This window comes from Pseudophryne corroboree, chromosome 1 (assembly GCF_028390025.1).
Source record: "Pseudophryne corroboree isolate aPseCor3 chromosome 1, aPseCor3.hap2, whole genome shotgun sequence".
NCBI lineage: Eukaryota > Metazoa > Chordata > Amphibia > Anura > Myobatrachidae > Pseudophryne > Pseudophryne corroboree.
In genome coordinates, this window is record NC_086444.1 from 70,127,819 (window position 1) to 70,137,493 (window position 9,675).

The following is a 9,675-nucleotide window of genomic DNA, read 5'->3' on the forward strand; positions in this document are numbered from 1 at the left end:
GGACGTCGATGAGACGTGATAACGTAGCTAGGGGAAGGAGTTACGTTAGGCGGCCATCTTGTGGTTGGAACGTCGGCTAGTGGTGGGATGCTGAGTAGCAGTGACGTCAGTGCTGGCTGCTGTCTGTGCCTCAGTGAGAGTGAGGAAGACTTGAGCAAGGTGGAAGGAATATGTCTAGTCTTCTGTCGGACAAGTGTGGATGTAGCATTCTCTAGTGTAGGTGTAGCGGGGTTATTGATACAACAGGGTACACTGGGCTCGGAATGGGTTTGTTGGATCGACCCTATTTAGGACGTCACTCGTTAGGTCGACATGCGTTTTTCGGGGGGATCTTGTGTTGTTTTGTTCGTAACATGACCGAGAACCCTAATTAGCACACCGTGTCCCCTCGTATGGCTCGCGTTCGGGCAAGATGCCTTGCTCTGCTACCGCTGCGCTCGGCAAAGGTTACTGCTCCCAATAGGGGGAGTGGTGTTAGGATTTAGACAACTAGCTGGAATGACTGTAGACTTATGACCTACTATATATATATATATATATATATATATATATATATATATATAAAAATACAGAAATGAACCGTCACTCGTTGCCGTTTCCAGTAGTATGCGGTGCCTTCAGTGGAAGATGTGTAACAGACTTGGAAACTGCGGCACTCGTAATTAATGAAGAAAAAGTACACTTTAATGAGTCAAGCCCATGGTAAAAATGCCATACACGGCCAACGTTTCGGTGCCATGCACCGTTGTCAAGGCAGGCATGCAGAAAGAAACAAACATAACACATAGATTGCACTCACCTAAATAGATGATAAATCACTGCCCAGCGGGAGAGCCGGGTCCGGCGTTCGCATCCGTCCGCCGCAGCCGCCGGTGCGTCACGTCCGGTGACGTCAGACGGCATCCGCTTTGGTTACCATGGCAACGCGTCCCGTTTCCCTGGCGACGCGTCTGTTAGCCGGGCCAAATGCAGGATGTCTCCAACTCATCTCCCCGGCCCTCACCGCGGGCATCTACAGTAAAGCAGAAATGCATAATCACAGAATGGGGAAAAAACGTTCAAGTGCTAATATTAAACATGTGTATAACAAATTGCTCATTACTGTGAATAATGCATATAAGGGACAGCAAGTGGTCACACGGACCATAACAACAACAATCTATGGCTGGACCAAAATTTCAGTGGTTGACTTAGCTGAGATGCGTATCAAACAATTTGCAGGAACCTGGGTGTTGCACATATCCAAGTCCCCGCTGGCCAGATCGCGTAAAGCTATGTAAATATTAATAAACTAGGAGACAGATTATAAGACAACCTCACAACGAGGCTGTCACCGAAACACATTCCAATTAAGGCGTTCGTTGAGACCGTGAGGGGCCACAGTATTCAGAACGTGGATCCACCTGCTCTCGCACTTGAGCAGATTGCCGTCCTTGTCGCCACCTCTAAGGGACACTGGTATATGGTCAATCAGGATGTGTTTCAGTTGCGCCAGGGAATGTCCTGCAGAAAGAAAGTGACGGGCCACGGGTTGGTCCGCCTCCTTAGAGTCAAACTTAAGCACCAAGCCACCCGTCGCGGGGGACAAAACGAGAGGCAAAAAAGACGGCAACTCTCTCAAAAACAAGAAAAAATAATATATAACTTATCATCCAGACGCCTCACCGAAGTTGAAGAAAGAGTTTTAAACAAAGGACTGTCCTTCGTCCCCACCAATCCATACAATGATCTTAATTGGAACATTGAACTGCACCAGTTCTCCAGGTCACTCAGACTACAGGAATTTTTTCAACATTCAGATCCTCTTAGACAGGACACACCTACACAGACGTTCCTGTCTAAAAGAAGTGCATCTACGTTTGATCCAGTTTCTGCCAATAGTTCAATCAAGACCTTCACCCGACTCATGGATGACTCAGTACAGAAATTTGTACAAGCTCAACCTAGAGTTCATCATAACTTGAGCCGTCAGGAGTCCCAGGCCTTGCGTGACCTATCCGGATACCGTGATATCACAATGCGCCCTGCCGACAAGGGGGGCGCTATTGTGATACAGGATCTGTTTGACTACATGGCTGAGATTGAGAGGCAACTTGCTGATGGACAAGTATATCAACTATTACCTGGAGATCCAACTATCCAGTATCAAAAAGAATTACAAGACATATTACAATCAGCACCCCTGCGGGGTGATGTGGATTCAAAACTCTTAAAAGCTTTACAACAGTCGTTCCCAGTATGTCCGGTATTATACACCGTTCCAAAGATTCACAAACATCAGACCCAGCCCCCCGGACGTCCAATCATTTCAGCACGCAACTCCTTATATCATCACATTTCCATGTTTCTCGATTGCATATTACAACCATATGTGATGCGCCAACCTACCCTTATTAAGGACACCACGGACTTCCTTTTACGGCTATCAGCTATTGGGGAAGTGCCACCAAATAGCATCTTATGTACTCTAGACATCAATAGTCTATATACATCCATTCCCCACCAACAGGGATTGGCGGCAACCAGGCGGTTCTATGAATCTCAAGGCATCAAAGACATGGATATAGATTTATTCATGCAGCTTTTAGAACTTACCCTGATCAGAAATTATTTCATATACAATGGCCGCTTTTATCGCCAACTGTCAGGCTGTGCCATGGGTAGCCATGTGGCACCCAGCTATGCAAACATCTACATGTTTCAGGAAGAGGACCACATGTTCTTTCATAGAGAAGATTATCAACGGCACATCAAAATCTACATGCGTTATATTGATGACTTGTTCATCCTGTGGACTGGAAGCGAGGAATTGCTCCACCAGATGATACAAGAAATAAACAACAGAGAGTCCACTATCAAGGTTACTTCTCAACAGAGCATGTCTTCCATACATTATCTTGATGTACTCGTTACACTTCAACCGGACGGCCTGCATACGAAGGTATACTCTAAGCCATCGGACAGAAACACACTCTTACTGGCATCAAGCCACCACCCTAAACCCCTTAAAAAGGGTCTGCCGAAGTCACAGATGATGAGAGTGGCCAGAATTGCCGATAATCTTGACACAGCCGCTAGAGACATTGATGTTGTCATCGACAAATTTATAGCAAGGGGATATAGTCTTAACTCCTTGAAGCAACAAAAACAGGAGGTTTTATCCATGGGTAGAGACCAACTGCTGCGCCCGCGAGAACGCGTAAACAATACTGCTATACCATGGAAAATTGCGTTTAACACCTCAAGCCAGGTTGTGCAAAGAGCCAGTCGGGCACTTTGGCCTATTGTCGCCACGGACAAAGACCTACAGTGCTTCAGACATAAGAAACCGATGGCCTGCTTTACCAGGGGACGGAACATACGTGACATGGTGGTTCACACAGACATTACCGGGTTCAGCCAGACACCAGCGGAACCGCACTTTATGACAAGACCTCCTGGCTGCTATAAATGTCCAAGGTGCACTACGTGTAACCACATGATTACAGGCAGCAACTTCAAAAGTCCACACACCGACCGCAGATTCAAGATTAACTTTGCGTTATCATGTTTATCAACACGTGGTATACATCATCATCTGCCCATGCAATAAATATTACGTGGGCAAGACAACACGGACGGTCCGAGAACGCATGGCCCTACATCGTTCATCAATCAACAAAGCCCTGAAGACTAAGGAGGCGGACCAACCCGTGGCCCGTCACTTTCTTTCTGCAGGACATTCCCTGGCGCAACTGAAACACATCCTGATTGACCATATACCAGTGTCCCTTAGAGGTGGCGACAGGGACGGCAAACTGCTGAAGTGCGAGAGCAGGTGGATCCACGTTCTGAATACTGTGGCCCCTCACGGTCTCAACGAACGCCTTAATTGGAATGTGTTTCGGTGACAGCCTCGTTGTGAGGTTGTCTTATAATCTGTCTCCTAGTTTATTAATATTTACATAGCTTTATGCGATCTGGCCAGCGGGGACTTGGATATGTGCAACACCCAGGTTCCTGCAAATTGTTTGATACGCATCTCAGCTAAGTCAACCACTGAAATTTTGGTCCAGCCATAGATTGTTGTTGTTATGGTCCGTGTGACCACTTGCTGTCCCTTATATGCATTATTCACAGTAATGAGCAATTTGTTATACACATGTTTAATATTAGCACTTGAACGTTTTTTCCCCATTCTGTGATTATGCATTTCTGCTTTACTGTAGATGCCCGCGGTGAGGGCCGGGGAGATGAGTTGGAGACATCCTGCATTTGGCCCGGCTAACAGACGCGTCGCCAGGGAAACGGGACGCGTTGCCATGGTAACCAAAGCGGATGCCGTGTGACGCACCGGCGGCTGCGGCGGGCGGATGCGAACGCCGGACCCGGCTCTCCCGCTGGGCAGTGATTTATCATCTATTTAGGTGAGTGCAATCTATGTGTTATGTTTGTTTCTTTCTGCATGCCTGCCTTGACAACGGTGCATGGCACCGAAACGTTGGCCGTGTACGGCATTTTTACCATGGGCTTGACTCATTAAAGTGTACTTTTTCTTCATTAATTACGAGTGCCGCAGTTTCCAAGTCTGTTATATATATATATATATATATATTATATATATACATACATACATACATACAGGAGGGTCGCACCTCTCATTACCGGTGTGCACCCCAGAACCCCTCCCCTGTATACCTAATGCTGTGTATTTACATACACAATAGAAGGCCAGAGACCCCTTCTGCCTGGTGGTATCACCCACGCCAACCTGTCCTATATATTGGTTTTAATTAGGTTACCGCAGCGCCCAATTACAGAGTACATATGCACATAATCAAAACAGGAAAACAGTGACTTACAGTTGAAGACAATATAGGACAAGTACAGGGTAGCTAAACATAACTACACCAGTAGATGACATAGAGGTAAGTTTCAAGGTGCCCAAAAAATGGCTGGATTTGGGCAGTTGAGGATTATTAAAGTAAGAAAAGGATAAGCACATGAGGGAAGAGGGCTCTACTTGTGAGAGTTTACATTCTAAAGTGGAGGGGCAGACAGACAGGGGTGACACAGATGGCGTGGACCGAGCATGGGACAGAGGGTTAGGATTAGAGATGTGCGGCTGGAACTTTTCGTGTTTTGGTTCTAATTCCACTTTCGTGTTTTGGTTTTGGATCTGGATGATTTTTTAATTTTTTTTTTTTTAAACGGCTAAAATCACAGAATATGGGGGTAATTTTGGTCATACGTTATTATTAATGTCAATAACATTCATTTCCACTCATTTCCAGTCTATTCTGAACACTGAACACCTCACAATATTGTTTTTAGGCCAAAAGGTTGCACCGAGGTTGCTGGATGACTAAGCTAAGCGACACAAGTGGACAACACAAACACCTTGCCCATCTAGGAGTGGCACTGCAGTGTCAGACAGGAGGGCAGATATAAAAAAAAGGCCCCAAACAGCACATGATGCAAAGAAGAAAAAGAGGTGCACCGAGGTTGCTGTATGACTAAACCAAGTGACACAAGTGTGCGGCACAAACACCTGGCCCATCTAGGAGTGGCACTGCAGTGTCAGACAGGATAGCACGTTTCAAAAACTAGGCCCCAAACAGCACCTCATGCAAAGATGTAGAAGAGGTGCAATGAGGTAGCTGTATGACTAAGCCAAGCGACACAAACAATTCCCACTGGAATTATACAGCAATATCACTGGAATTATATAGCAGTACCATTGGACATATATGGCGGTATCACTGGAATTATATGGCAGTACCACTGGACATATACGGCGGTATCACTGGATTTATATGGCAGTACCACTGGACATATACGGAAGTGTCAGACAGGATGGCACTTTAAAAAAAATAGTCCCCAAACAGCACATGATGCAAAGAAGAAAAAGAGGTGCAAGATGGAATTGCCCTTCGGCCCTCCCACCCACCCTTATGTTGTATACAGTAAACAAGACATGCATACTTTAACAAACCAACCATTTCAGCGACAGGGTCTGCCACACGACTGTGGCTGAAATGACTGGTTTGTTTGGGCCCCCACCAAAAAATAAGCAATCTCTCCTTGCACAAGCTGGCTCTATTGAGGCAAGATGTCAACCTCATCCTCCGATTCTTCACCCCTTTCACTGTGCACATCCTCCTCACAGAGTATTAATTTGTCCCCACTGGAATCCACCATCACTGGCCCCTGTGTACTTTCCTGAGACAATTGCTGGTCAAGGTCTTCCTGGAGGAATTTATAATTCATTTTGATGAACATCATCTCCACATTTTGTGGAAGTAACCTCCTACGCCGATCGCTGACAAGGTTACCGGCCGCACTAAACACTCTGTAAACGTCAGTTTACTTACAGGACTAAAAGCATCACCTTAAAAAAGACCTTCAATACACTTTAAATGGAGCCGCTGTGGCCGCTGTAATCTTTAGCCTACGTACTTTTTACACCATTAGCGTACAGAGCCCCGTACAGTGTACGTACTTTGCGTACAAACGCCGCGCTGGTCGTACAAAGTACACGCAGTGCGTACACACCCAAAGATACTCCGTGAGCACTTAGCAGCTACACGTGTGACTGAAATACACTTATAACCTTAGTAGGTAAAGGAGACACGACACCTGATTGTATTTAAAATGCCGGGTTCCGACACACCAACATATAATTACTGAAACGGGGTTACAATAACAATACAATACAATAGAATAATGGCTGCAGTCAATGGTAAATACATGTTTGGTTTCGCCTGCGCTTCCCAGTCTGGTCCTCAGTCATCAAGGTAGATGACCTTCAGAGTCTGTGTGTGACCGGGCATGCAGCTGGCTCTTTTATACAATAGTCCAAAACCTAACACAATGGATACTGTAATCTCTTTGTCCATTGTGCACTATTTGGATTAAATATGTAATGTGTTTTTATGGCTTTTTCATGCGATCACAAACTCTACCGTAATTACCCATACCACACTGTCAGGAATCTGCATTCTCCATCGCATCACTTACTGTGGAACTACAGGTTCCAGCAGTTCAGTTTCAGTTTTCAGTCTACTGCAGCCTGGAGTACACAGTGCTTCTAGTTAACAGCATTTACTCCCGGTGCACTACTGAGCCCAGCCAGCAATCAGCAGAGCATTTGCAGAATCACTCTCCTGATGAATCATTAGCTTCAGCTAACTCACAGCTGATCTGAACACCCAATCCAGCGGGGTGCGCTCTCACAGAGATGCAACATCCAATCATCACAGACCAAGGGGTATTAACTCCAGTTCCTGGCTCAGTCTCATCGCCTTGGACAACACGTCACATCCTTTGAACAGGGGTCTCCTGTCTTCAGTCCTCTGTCTGCAGAAATTCCCCAGTGTATTGGACCTGTGGAACAACAGGTTCCAGCAGTTCCATTCCAGTTCCGTTTCCAGTTCCAGTCTGCAATCCCCTGTTTCCAGCGATCTCCTATTTCTGGCATTTCCAAGTTGTTTCCCTGTTCCAGTGTTCCTGTGGAACTACAAGTACCAGCATCCATTCCAGCTTTCCTACGAGTCACATTCGGTGTACAAGTTCTCCTGGTTCCTGTATTCCTGTTTCCAGTGGTTTCCTTGTTGTCATTCTTCAGTCTTCAGTTTGCTATGAACTCCAGCCACAGTTTGCCACAACAACTTGCAGTAAGAGACTTTCTTGCAGTAAGAGACTCAGCCTGTGCAACTGATTACCAGCATCTAGCATTGTGCATTGCATTCAGCACTTAACAACTTGCTGTGTTTGAACTGTCTCCTGCTAGGGCCTTGCTTGGCTTAAAGACGTGTGCTTCTACAGAGACTGTGTGCTTTAATTGCTATTTGTTATGTATCGGAGTTTCGTTTGCTGCATCTGATTTCATTATTGCCTTATCATTTATATCAACTTGTAGTTCATCTTCATTGCTCATTTGTTACCAGTGACTTTTGAAATATTCATTTATCGGATTAAGTTATTATTAATTGTTCCTGTCATCCGTTATCCCTGTGTGATAAAAAATATCAAGCGCACATGCGCGGAACTTTTCGTCAGTCTCCCCGTTTCCTCTATCACCACGGGAGCGACCATAGGCAAATTGCGAATATGTGCACGCACGGCAGAATAAGTACGCGCACGGAGGCCATCTGTATGTAGTTTGTATGTGATGTGTGTACTGCAATCTTTTTCGACTTCGACAGTCCACCCTTTGGCAGTCACCAATAACTGCCACTAACTAATCACTAAACAGAACAATATCTATACAATATCTATACAATATATACAGAAGCTTGGATGATCGGGGGAGAGTTGTAGGTGGGAAAAGTATGACCTAGTGGGATAGTAAAAAGCATGTATGTATGAATCCATGTCTGAGGGGCATGTATCATTGTGCCGTATATGTTCTAAATAAGCTTTGAGGTATTGCGAAGTATACATTATGGGGGTAATTCCAAGTTGATCGCAGCAGGAATTCTGTTAGCAATTGGGCAAAACCATGTGCACTGCAGGGGAGGCAGATATAACGTGCAGAGAGAGTTAGATTTGGGTGTGGTGTGTTCAATCTGCAATCTAATTTGCAGTGTAAAAATAAAGCAGCCAGTATTTACCCTGCACAGAAATAAAATAACCCACCCAAATCTAACTCTCTCTGTAAATGTTATATCTGCCTCCCCTGCAGTGCACATGGTTTTGCCCAACTTCTAAAAAATTTCCTGCTGCGATCAACTTGGAATTACCCCCTATATCCTTCTCATCCCGTATTAATCGTCTGTAAATGGGCCAACACACACTACCGAGCTCTTTTCGGCTTCTTGTTCCAACAAATGTGGTGCACATTTAGTTGATGATACATGGAGGGGGAACATATGTGAGTGCTAGTATATGTGGATATCACCTGTCGACTATGTGTGCCATTAACTGGAGGTTGCAGAGATGAAGATAAGACATATATATAAAATTACATTCACATAAACATTTTCGGTATGGCTGACGTCTTTTCCGGTTGGATGTATCTGGGCAGAGGGGGAGACAAAGAAAAACGGGTGAAAGAAACAGGCCATGAAATTAATTTACAATCCTTATCATAACACTGTCTCTATGGATGGATCATAAATTAAATCTGCTGCTGTAACAGCGCCCTCGCTCCTTAGACTCATCAAATTTGTGCCGTGCTTGCGCCGCGTTAGAATTTGAACACACCTAAATATCAAACCAATAATTATGATGACTCCCAGGATACAAAGGAGAAACTTCCCCACACTCATAATTACATTTTGAGCCCATTCTCCTAAACCTGAGAACCATTTGCGTGGGTTCAACCATGAGACCCAGCCGGTCACTTCATTACCCACAGTCGCTAAGGTAAGGTTGTGCTTCCTCCTGAACTCCCACTTCAACTGCAAGATCTTGTCCATCTTCTGATCGATGATCTCCGTTGGGTCGTCAGTGCTGTTCGTAATATACGTACAGCACTTCACACCATATTGAGTTGCCAGAGTAACACAGTACCCACCTGTCACGGCTGTAACATAATTAAGGACCTTCCTGTGCTGGATCAGTTCCTCTTGTAGGCTTGTTACTCCCTTCCCGTATACCTGAAGGTGTCATCATACATCTCAGTTATATTATCTATCAAGTTCGCTAGCGCATGGATATACCTATAATTTATAGTTCCTCTGGCAGTACGGG

At 45.1% G+C, this 9,675-nt stretch overlaps 1 long non-coding RNA gene across 1 annotated transcript; it reads left to right on the plus strand.

The window, feature by feature from the left end:
• Positions 1-2: 2 nt before the first annotated feature.
• LOC135055917 (uncharacterized) lies at positions 3-8,034 on the plus strand. Its single transcript, XR_010243848.1, has 2 exons — positions 3-216; positions 5,314-8,034. It is a non-coding gene; the product is annotated as an uncharacterized LOC135055917 (long non-coding RNA).
• Positions 8,035-9,675: the final 1,641 nt, after the last annotated feature.